The sequence below is a fragment of the Pristis pectinata genome, chromosome 19, assembly GCF_009764475.1.
Source record: "Pristis pectinata isolate sPriPec2 chromosome 19, sPriPec2.1.pri, whole genome shotgun sequence".
Taxonomy (NCBI): Eukaryota; Metazoa; Chordata; class Chondrichthyes; order Rhinopristiformes; family Pristidae; genus Pristis; species Pristis pectinata.
The window spans coordinates 17,080,372-17,092,969 of record NC_067423.1 but is presented as its reverse complement, the minus strand read 5'-3'; the positions used below and the strand labels follow the sequence as shown (position 1 = coordinate 17,092,969).

Here is a 12,598-nt window from a genome sequence, read left to right as displayed (position 1 = left end):
AACCAAGGTGCCTTCTGAATCTAGTTTGCCTGCATTTGGCCCATATCACTCTAAATCTTTCCTCTCCATAAATCTGCCCAAATGTCTTTTAAACATTGTAATTATACCCGCATCTACCACTTCCTCTGGCAGCTTGTTCCATATACCTACCATCCTCTGTGTGGAAAAACTTGCCCCTCGGGTCCCCTTCAAAGTTTTCTCCTCTGACAAACCTATGCCCTCTCGATTCAGACTCCCCTGCCCTCGGAAAAAGACTGTGACCATCTACCTTATCTATGCTCCTCATGATTTTACAAACCTCCATAAGGTCACCCCTCAGCTTCCTTTGCTGCAGGAAGAATAGCCCCAGCCTATGTGGCCTCTCCTTATAACTCAAACCCAGTCCCAGCAACATCTTTGTGAATATCTCTGCATCCTTTCTAGCTTAGTCACATGGTGACCAGAACTGCACACAATATTCCAGATGTGCTCTTGCCCACATCCTAAACCGCAGTAACATGACGTTCCAACTCTTGTACGCATTGCCCTGTCCTATGAAAACAAGTATGCGATATGCCTTCTTCATCACATTGCCTACCTGTGTCACCACTTTAGGGAACTATGTACTTGTGCCCATAGGTCTCTCTGTTTTACAACACTCCCCAGGGCCCTGTCATTCACAGTGCAAGTAGTGCCCTGGTTTAACTACCCAAAATGCATCACTTCGCACTTGCCTGTTATATTCCATCTGCCTTTTCTTTACTCACTTTCCCAGTTGATCTGGATCCTGTTGTAACCTTGGACAACTTTTTTCACTGTCCATCACATCAGCAATTTTGCTGTCATCCACAAACTTACTAATCATGTCACCTACATTCTCATCCAAATCATTAATATATGTGACAAAGAACAGGAGACCCAGCAACGGTCCCTGCAGCACCCCACTGGTCACAGGCCTCCAATCTGAAAAACAACCCTCAACTACTACCCTCGAACTCCTTAATTTCAAATCTGTTCTAATTTAACTCATCTGAAGTAGGAAGACAATTAGGGCATTGTAACTAACTTTGACCCTTTTCTCTGAGGGAAGAAAGGGTAATAAAAGTAGAAATCTTGCTCCCAATTAATACCTGACAACCTCTGTTGGCAAGTCCGTTTTCAGTTGACGTCAGATAATAGCAGAATTAGCTGTGATGGTCTCCATGGTCAAATAGTGGACTGTTATTTACCATCTCCGCTCAAATAGGAAAAGCAAGCACTCTGGGCGAGGTAACACAGGTACATGGGTATCCACAGAATCATAAAAAAGTGAGAAAATTCGCCACCAGAAGGCAGGGATTAACTGCAGTTAACAGCAGCAGTGTGTTTACTGAAAAGAGGAGGTGGCATGTCCAGGATTATGTGGACTTCCCTGCCAGCAACCAGCATTCCTGTCCAAGCCAGAATCTCCAAAAAGACTTTTCAGTGTGCCCTTGAGCCAATTGCATTTCATTACCCCATGACTAAATCTAAAAACATGAGCTGCCTGGTGTCAGGAACCAGAGTGAATTTGATTGAAGACATATTAGGAATAGCAAGAAGCCTGAATGAGGCTCACAACTGTTGCACCAAGGCAGCATGTTCTCTGGGTATAAAAATAGCTTCAAATCGATTAGCAAAGCCCATATATTTGTCTGACGGATTGCAAAGTGAATGAAATCTGTATCACTGCCTGAATACTAATGAGAGAGTGGTAGTGAAAAACTGGTCAATGGCCACATATATAGCTCGATGCTTTCAGGGAATTCTTTACAAGGCTATGAAATTCTAAACATATGTTACTCCAAATAATGCACCTGAATAATGTTCATCTGAATAATGCACCACATTATCTGTTTAAAGAAGTGAAGACTAAGCATAAGGTTTCATCTCTTAGCCTTTATCTTCTGTAATGGAGCATTGAAAAGCTTGGTTAGAGAATATATAGTTTTGGGATATTCAAGACTTTTTGAGGTCGATCTGGGCAGATACCTCAGGTTACAGATAGTTTCTACGTGGAATTATTGGCTGGGGTGTTGAGTGTAAAAGTAGTGAAGTCATGGTGCAGCTGTATCAAACTTTGATTCGGCCACATTTGCAGAACTGCGTGCAGTTCTGGTCACTACATTACAGGAAGGATGTGGAGTCTTTGGAGAGGGTGCAGAAGAGGTTCTCTAGGATGTTGCCTGGTTTAGAGGGTATTAGCAGTAAGAAGAGGTTGGATAAACTTGGATTATTTGCTCTGGAGTATCGGCGAGGTGACCTGCTAGAAATGTATAAAACTATGAGAGGCCTCGATAAGGTAGATAATCAGAGTCTTTTTCCCCAGGGTGGAAATTTCAAATACTAGGTTTAAGGGGGGGGTGGAATTTAAAGGAGATTTACAAGGCACAGAGTGGTAGGTGCCTGGAATGCGCTGCCGGGGAGGTGGTGGAAGCAGATACATAGCAACGTTTAAGAGGTATTTGGACAGACACATAAACAGGCAGAGACTAGAGGGATATGGACTTTGTGCAGGCAGATGCGATTAGTTGGATTGGCATGGCCAGCACAGACATCATAAGATAAGATATCTTTATTAGTCACGTACATCAAAACGCGCAGTGAAATGTATCTTTTGTGTAGAGTGTTCTGGGGCAGCCCGCAAGTGTCGCCACACTTCCGGCCCCAACATAGCATGCCCACAACTTCCTAACCTGTATGTCTTTGGAATGTGGGAGGAAACTGGAGCACCTGGAGGAAACCCACGCAGACACGGGGAGAACATACCAACTCCTCACAGACAGTGGCCGGAATTGAACCGGGGTCGCTGACACTGTAAGGGCCAAAGGAGGCATTGCATTATTCATCAAGGTAATCAACACTGCAATCATGAGGGACAACATCATTAGAAGGCTTCAAATAAGGCCATATGGGTAGAACTTAGAAATAAAACATCACTTTGTTGAGATTATACCATAGGCCTCCTCATAGGTAGCAGGAGATAGAGGTAAGTAAATCACAGGGAGGTGCAACAGAAATAGGATAATAGTGATGGGGGTTTCACTTTCCCCAATATTAACTCGGATCAGCCTTATTGTGGGAGGATTTGGCTGGGTGGAGCTTTTGTGCCAGTACATAGATAGTCCTATGTATGGAGAGTGCTAGAAATAATCTTAGTGAATGAAGCTTGGCAAGGGCATTAACTGACAGTGGATGAGCACTTTGAGGATAGTGATTGTAGTTTTCTAAATTTGAAACTAATTATGGAAAGGGATAGGGATAGCCCAGTAATCAAGTCAGAGTCATAGAGTTATATAGCACGGAAATAGGCCCGTTGGCTCAACTCATCCATGCCGACTAAGGTGCCTACCTGAGCTAATCCGATTTTCCTGCATTTGGCTCATATACCTCTAAACCTTTCCTATCCATGTACCTGTCCAAATGTCCTTTAATTGTATTTGTTCCTACCTTTACCACTTCCTCTGTCAATTCATTCCATATACCCACCACCCTCTGTGTGGAAAAACTTGCCAGTCAGATCCTCTTTAAATCTGTCCCCTCTTACTTTAAACCCATGCCCACTAGATTTAGACTCCCCTACCCAGGGAGAAAGACTGTGACCATCTACCTTATCTATGTCCCTCATTATTGTATAAACCTTGATAACATCACCCCTTAGCCTCCTTTGCTCCATGGAAAACAGTCCCAGCCTATCCAATCTCTCCTTATAATGCAAGTCCTCCAGTTCAGGCGATGGCCTTGTGAATCTTTTCTGCACCCTCTCTAGCTTTATCACATCGTTTCTATTTGTACGGTGACCACAGCTGCACACAATACACCGTGTGATCCCAAAAACGTCATGTACAACTGTAACATGATGTCCCAACCCTTGTACTCGGTGCTCTGTCTGATAAAGACAAGCACGTCATGTACCTTCTTCAATACGTCGCCACTTTTAGGGAACTATGGACTTGTACTCCTTGGTCTCTGTTCCACAACATTCCCCTGGGCCTGCTGTGCTTTAACTTCCCAAAGTGCATCACCTCACATTTGTCTGAGTTAAATTTCTCAGTTATCTAGGTTCTGTTGTAACCTTAGACAACGTTCTTTGCTGTCCACTATATGACAAATTTTGGTGTCATCTGCAAACTTGCAAATCATGCCACCTAAATTCTCATCCAAATCTTTAATCATTCTCATCCAAAGTGTCTGAACTGGGGGAAAGCCGATTTACTATCATTAGACAAGACCTGGAAAACATAAACTGGGAGCAGCTATTTGCAGGTAAATCTACATTTGGGAAGTAGAAATCTTTTAAAATTTCAAATAGTGAGAGTTCAGAACCAATTTATTCCTTTAAGGGTGAAGGATAAGGATGGCAAGTCCTGGGAACCATGAATGTCAAGGGACATCAAGTGTTCGATAAAGAAAAAGAAAGGAAGCATATGATAGTTGTAGAGCACTGAAAGCAGGAAAGGCCCTTCAGCAGTATAGAAAATGTAGGGGAGTATTTTCAAGAAGAAATCAGGAAGGCAAAGAAGGACCAAGAAATATCACTGGCAGATAAGATTAAGGAAAATCTCAATGCATTTTATAAGTATATTAAGAGCAAGAGGGTAACCAAGAGCAAGTGGGGCCCATGAGGGACCAAGGGAAAAATCTGTTTGTGGAGCCAGAGGATGTGGGCAATGTCTTAAGTGAATACTTTTCATCTGTATTCACGAGAGAGAGAGAGACATTGTAGTTGGAGATTTCATTTAGGATGGAGAAATTCTGAAACTAGTTAAGTTTAAGAAGGAGGTATTGAATGTCCTAGTGGGCGTAATAGTGGATCAATTCCCAGGGCTTATGAGATGTGGCACTGGCTTCTATGAGAGGCCAGCGTGGAGATTATTACAGACCTGATAAATATATACTTAAATCTTTGCTGGTCATAGATGAGGTGCCAGATAACTGAAAGACAGCAAATGTGTACCCTTATTCAAGGGCAACTGGGATAAACCAAGTACTTTCAGGCACGTGAATCTAATGTCAGTGATAGGGAAGTTATTGGAAAAAATTCTGAGGAATGGAATTAATCTATAGTTGGAAAGGCAATGAATAATCAAGAATGTGGCTTTGTTGCTGGGAGATCCTGTCTGGCTAATTTAATTTAAATTTTTGCAGAGGTAATCAAATATTTCAGTGGTTGATATGTTTTGCATGGACCCCAGTAAGGCCTTTAACAATGTCCCTCATGGAAAGGTGGTTCGAAAGATTAGAGCCTCGGGGATTCAAAGTAAATTGGTAAAACAGATCCAAAATTGGCTTGGTAATTGGAGATAGAAGGTTATGGTGGCGAATTGTTTTTGTGATTGAAAGCCTGTGACCTGCAGTGTATCACAGGGATAGGTACTGGGACCCTCGTTATTTGTTATATATGTTAATAACTTAGATGTGAATGTAGGAGGTACAATTAGTAAGTTTGCAGATGACATGAAAATTGGTGGTGGTGTTGCTGGTGGGGAGAGTGGTCCTCGGCTACAAAATGATATTGATCAGCTGGTTAGTTGGGCAGGGCAATGACAGGTGTAATTTAATTCCGATAAGTGTAAGGTAATATGTTTCGGAAGGGTCCAGTGAAAGTTGAATGTAGTACCCTTAATGGTATGGCCTTAGGGAGTGTTGAGGAACAAAGGGACCTTGGTGTACAAGGATCTTTTTAGCCAGCAGCACAGGTAAATTAGGTGATGAAGAAGGCATATGGAATGCTCACTTTCATTAGCCAGGGCGTGCAATATAAGAGAAGGGAGATCCTGGTACACTGTAAGGAGTTTGTACCTTCTCCCCGTGTCTGTGTGGGTTTCCTCCAGGTGCTCCAGTTTCCTCCCACATTTCAAAGATGTACAAGTTAGGAAGTTGTGGGCATACTACGTTGGCGCCGGAAGCATAGCGACACTTGTGGGCTGCCCCCCAAATCACCACGCAAAAAGATGTATTTCACTGCGTGTTTCGATGTACATGTGACTAATAAAGCTATCTTATTTTAACTTTATAAAACTTTGGTTGGGCCACAGCTGGAAAATCATGTGCAATTTTGATTGCCACATTATGAGGGGTATTGTTGCACTGCAGAAGGCACATTGGAGATTCACCAGGATGTTGACTTGGTTTGTTTTGTTTGGAGTAGAATATGCTGAGAGGGACCTATTCGAGGTATACAAAATTACAAGAGGCACAGATGGGACAGATTCTGGGAGTGTCACTCTGTTCAGAATCTAGAACATACACCAGTACGGCACTGGACAGGCCATTCAGCCCACAATGTTGTGCTGATCTTAATGCTGATTTATACTAAATGTCCTCATCCTGTGTATCATCCATATCCCTCCATTCCCTTCATATTCACGTGTTCATCTAAAAGCCTCTTAAACTCCACCAAACTACCTGCTCCTACTACTACCCCTGGTTACCCATTCCAGGCACCTACCACTCTCTGCCTAAAAAAAAACTTGCCCTTCACGTCGCTTTTAAACTTGCCCCCTCTAACTTTAAACGCTTGTCCTCTGGTTTTTGACATTTTTTACCTTGGGGAACAGATTCTGACAGTCTACCCTATCTATGCCCCTTCCTAATTTAAAAAAAACTCTTATCAGGTCTCCCCTCAGCTTTCGACACTCCAGGGAGAACAACCCAAGTTTGTCCAACCTCTCCCTACAGCTCATACCCCCAAATCCAGACAGCAGCCTGGCAAAACTCTTCTGCGCTCTTTCCACATCCTTCCTCTAATGGGGCAAGCAGAACTGCACATAATACTCCAAGTGTGGTCTGACTAAAGTTTTATTTAGTGGCAGTGTGACTTCCTCACTCTTACACTCAACACCCCTACCAATGAAGGGCAAGCATGCCATACGCCCTCTTCACCACCCCATCCACCTGCGCAGCCACCCAGAGTAAATCATGGACCTCGATTCCAAGATCCCTTTGTACCTCTGTGCTATCACGGGGACTACCATTAATGGATGCTTTCTCTTTTCATTTGACCTCACACTTGCCCAGTTTAAGCTCCATCTGCCACTTCTCTGCCCATCTCTGTAACTGATCCATATCCCGCTGCATTCTTTGCCAGTCTTCTACACTGCCCACAGCTCCACCAAGCCTGGTGTCATCCACAAACCTGCTAATGCAGCCATCCACACTTTCATCCAAATCACCGATATATATCACAAGCAACAGAGGTCCCAGCACCAATCCCTGCGGAACATCATCTGCCACGGACCTCCAGCCAGAATAACAGCCCTCCACTCCCACTCTCTGTCTTCTATGGTTAAGCCAGTTCTGAAACCAAACTTGCAATTCACCCTGGATCCCATGCACCCCTATCCTCTGAATCAGCCCATCATGAGGGACCCTATCAAATGCCCTACCATGGTCCACGCCAACAACGTCCACTGCCTTTCCCCCATCAAACTTCCCTGTCACTTCCTCAAAAACACTCAATCAAGTTTGTAAGGCATGACCTGCCCTGCACAAAGCCATGCCGACCGTCCCCAAGCAGTCCATGCCTCTCCAAATGCGCATAAATCCTATCTCAGTATCCTCTCCAATAGCCTCCCCACCACTGATGTGAGGCTTACTGGCCCACAATTACCCAGATCATCCCCATTTGCCTTCCCAAACAAAGGCACAACACTCGCTACTCTCCAGTCCTCTGGGACCTCGCCCATTGCTAGTGAAGACACAAAGATCCTTGTCAAAGCCCCAGCAATCTCTTCACTTGCTTCTTTCAATATTATGGGATGTTTTATTTGTAGTTCTAGCAGCCAAAGTGGCAGAGGGGAGGAGCCAGCAGCTTTTTTTTTGAGTTGTTTCTGATTGGCTAAGTGCATGGCAACTCAGCCAATAAAAGGCAGGTAAGGTAAAGTGGAGTGGCCATTGCGTGAGTGGGCCAGTGTATGAGGGAGGAGTTGAAGCTTTGGCTCAGGAGGTTTAGGGGTGGCGGCTAAGGCAAGATTCTGTTAAGTTCTCTTTCTTTCTTTATTATTGCACAGGTAGAGCAGTGGGAATGGCATCCAGTGCAGTGGTGTGCTCCTGTTGTGTGATGTTGTGAATAGATTGCACAATCTATTATGTGCTGTAAATATTTCTTATTCATTTTGATGTGGATGTTGCTGGCAAGACCAGCATTTATTGCCCATACCTAATTGACCTTCAGCAGGTGGTGGCATGTTCTCCTTTTGAATTGCTGCAGTCCTGTGGAGAAGATTCTCTCACCGTGCCGCTGAGCCGGGAGTTAATCTTTTCCGAATTCTGTCCCAGAATCTCCTGAAGTGTGGTCACGAGAATTGGACTCAATATGTCAGTCGTGACAGAACCAGTGTTTATAAGGATTCATCATAACTTCCTCTCTTTAGTGTTGTATGCCCCTGTTTATGAAGCCTTTTTAATCACTTTTCCATCCTGTCCTGTCATATTCAAAGATTTATGTACAAATACACCCAGTCCTGCAGTGCCCTTGGACTTGTATCCTTTATCATTTATCTTCATTCTGCCTACCAAAATGCATGGCTTTGCCACTCTCCACATTAAATTTTAAACACCTGATTAAATGGGTGGGTAATGTCCCTGATAGATTGGAATGCATGTAAATTGTGGAATATGTGGGTGGAATCCATGAAATATTAGTTATTATGTGGATGATGGGAAGAGAATAAATTGGTACAAGGTAGAGTATATGGGAGTGGAAAGAGACTTAAGGATAGAGTTTGTGATTGTGTTCTTTCTTGCTGCTTCTGTACTGCTTCTTCTTTTCCTCTCTCACTTTTATGTAATCATTACTATTTCTCTTTCTCCTTCCTTCCTTCATCTTTTTCTGTTCCTGTCTCCTTCAGTCTCACTATTTGTATAACGCTGTTATTTATTTGACCATCTCTGGTGACTTTGGTGTTCGTTCTCTTTCTGCAGCATCGCAGGATGAAATTTAATGGTTTTAAGAAATTGGCCCTTTCACAGAAGCTGTTGCTGCAGTCGCATTGATAAAACATGTGGGAAGCCTGTTCAACTGCCAATTACTCTGGCAACAGAGAGATTCAAAACCCTGGGATGCTTCTTTGTATAAAATTATCAAAAAATCTTTAATTTTGATCTATTATTCTGACACTGCATAGACATGCAACTGATCATAAGGGTTGCAAAGGAATATAAGAAATAGATGCAGGAGTAGGCCATTCAGCCCCTCATGCCTGTTCTGCCATTGAATAAGATTGTGACTGATCTTTTACCACAGAATTCCGTTCCCACATTAACCCCATATCCCTTCAATCCATTAATGCATATCAATTTCTGACTTGAATATATTGAGTCTCCGTAGCCCCCTTCGGTAGAGAATTCCAAGGATTCAGCATGATCTGGGTGATACTTTCTCATCCCAGTCCTGAATGGCCACCCTCAGGTTCTGGATACCCCAGCCAGGAAAAACATCAATTCCACACTTATTCTGTCAAACCATGTAAAAAAAAATTCAATGAGATCATTTTCTGAGGAGTTGCGAATGGAATTGAACACATCCCCACTTCTTACTATGTGATGATAGGGAGGCCATTGATGATGTGACTGAAGATAGCTGGACATAGGATACTGTCCTAAGGAACTTCTGCAGTGATGTCCTGGAGCTGGAATGATTGACCTCTAACAACCACAATCATCTTCATTTGGCAGAGGACAACAAAAACCATTGGAATGTTTTCCCTCTGACACCCTTCAATGTTTTATCAGGGCTCCTTGATGTCACACTCGGTCAAATGCTGCCTTGTGGTCAAGGACTTTTTCACCTCACCTCTGGATTTTAGCTCTTTAGTCTACCCGTGGACCAAGAATGTGATGAGGTCTGGAGTGGAGTAGCCTTGGCATTGCCATCATTTAGTCTCCACCATCAACATCCTGGGCATCAGTGAATAGGTTATTGGTAAGTAAGTGCAGCTTAATAGCACTATCAATGATACTTTCCACCACTTTTCTGATGACTGGGAACAGGCTGATTAGCTGGAATTTGCTTTTTGTAAATAGGACCCATTGGGGCAATTTTTCCACATTGTTTATTAGATTCCATTGTTGTAATAGCTTGTCTAGAGGTGCAGCTAGTTCTGGACTGTAGTTTCTCATTACTAAAGCTGGGATGTCATCTGATCCCCAAGCCTTTGCTGTATCTGATTGACAGCTAATTTGCCTTTCTGTATTCAGTCCCTTTCTCTGAGTTTTTATACAAACTGTAAGTAGTTGAGGCCCAGCACTGAACCTTTTGGTGTCTCAATAGACAACCTGAAAATGACTGACACTCTGTTTACTGTCAATAAGCCATGCAAATATATTATTCACATTGTCAAAAATTCTTCCATGTCCAGTGACCATGTGCAGCCTTCCATAAATCTAAATACATTACAGCTTCTGATTTCTCTTTATCCACACTGCTCATTAGTCCTCAAAGAACACTAATCAATTTATCAGACAAGATTTCCCTTTCAAAAAATGGTACTATTCTGCTTGATTTTGTCATGATTTTCTAAATGCCCTGCTACTATTTCGTTAGTAAAGGATTCCTGCAATGTTTGATGTTAGGATAAAGAGCCAATGGTTTCCAGCCTTCTGTCTCCCTCCTTCCTAGAGTAGTCTTGTTAAACTTATGGCTTTCAACATGTGGGATCATTCCTGAATCTGGGGAACCTTAGAAGATCATGACCGATGCACTCACTATGTCTGCATTCTTTTCTTTTCGGACCCAAGGATGCAGATAATTAGGTCAGGGGAAGTACTGGCCTTTATATCCATAACTTTGCCTCATCCCTTTCCTTTCATGATACTGATCATTTTAACTTGCTCTGCTCCTTTTGTCCCATGACTTTTTGCAAGTATTTGGATGCTTTTGTAGCATAATATCATGAAGAGAGACATAAAATATTTTTTCAAAGTCCCTGCCATCTCTATAATTCCCATTATTAAATCCCCATACTGTTCCCCTAATGGATTAACATTTACTTCCTTTTTACATGCTTGTCGAAACTCCAACTGATCCCATTTTATACTTCTTGCAAGGTTACTCAAAATCTATTTTCTTTCTTTGTTTTCCACAAAGTGCATATGATGAATGCAAGAAAAGATTAGCACATGAAGCTTTCCTTATTCATTATAATACTACATTAAAACTCGATTAATCCAGCAGGCTCGGAACATTGCTGGTGCTGGATTATCAGATTATCCAGACCACTGGATGTTAGTCATAAAGCATAGAAACAGACCCTTCAGTGCCAAACATCAATCCCATCTATACCAATCCCATTTACCACACGGTCCAAATCTTTTTTGCCTTGATGATTCAAGTGCTCACCCAGACACTTCTTAAATGTTGTGAGAGTATCTGCCTCCAACACCTTCTCATGCAATGCATTCTAGATGGTAACCACTCTCAGATTCCCTCTTCTCTGTTTTGTAAAGTCCCTCATAATTTAGTATATCTCTATCAGGTCCTGCCTTAGCCTCCTCTGCTTCAAGGAAAGCAAACACAGACTATCCAGTGTCTCCTCATAACTCAAACATTCCATCTCAAGCAATATCCTGGTAAATCTCTGCACCCTGTCTAGCACATTCACATCCTTCCTATAGTGTGGTGACCAGAACTGCATACAATACTCCAGCTGCAGCCAAACTAAAATTTTATAAAGATGTACCATGGCCTCCCTGCTCTTAAGTTGTATGTCCCAGCTAATAAAGCGCAATTTATCTACCTGTGTTGTCATCATTTCAAGGGAGCATGGGAAACTAAATCAGTTGAGCTTCAGGGGGACTGTGGGAAACAGGACAAGGTGAGCTCCAAGGAGTGTGGACTTTCAAGAGTGTGGGAAACAGAGTTTCAAGGCATCTCAGGAACCAAGGTCCTGGTGAGTTTCAAGGGAGTAATCTGAATTAGCACCTTGTAAGCCAGATGCTGAACCATCAGGATTTCCAAATAGTCGGAGGGCAGATTATCAGATTTTTACTGAAGGTGTACCAAATTAAGATACAGGTGGTTTTGAGCCAACTGATGGCTGCTGGGCAAAAGAAATCCCTTGCTTATGTTTCTTGCACTCTGACAAGGAGGAGCAAAATTATTTTACAATTTGAGAGGAAGCTCTTAACAATTTTTGGAATTGAGAAATTACATCAGCTTCTAACTCAGTAGATACTTCACATGAGCTACTACAAGCAATAAATTTGATCCTAAATCAAGGATCCCAACAAGTATTTGTCTGCCATAGCACAATGTCAATTCACTCAGGTACAGCATTTCCAACCAGAAAGCCTTTGCTAATGCTTTTTTTGTGGCTACCTTGTTAAGGTTACTGTGTGAGAACTCTGATATGATTACATCTGAAATTGCAGAAAAAATCCAGTATTGAAAAAGGATCTATTGACAAAAATGAATAATTGGACAGAATATGACTCGTATACAGACGAGGAACTGAAACCATTCCACATTTGTCACAATGAGTCTTATTATGTAAGCCAGGATGCAACGAGTGGAGTCACCTACTACTCCGAGAGAAAGGATTTTGGCCATGCTTCACACTGAACACACAGGAATAGTCAGTGTGAAAGAAATACAAGAAGG

The 12,598-nt window shown here is 42.5% G+C and overlaps 1 protein-coding gene across 5 annotated transcripts in view; it reads left to right on the top strand.

Moving 5' to 3' along the window:
* The window catches only part of shank3a (SH3 and multiple ankyrin repeat domains 3a), an 813,035-nt gene that overhangs the window by 191,702 nt on the left and 608,735 nt on the right, over positions 1-12,598 (top strand). The gene's annotated exons all lie outside the window — the stretch shown is intronic.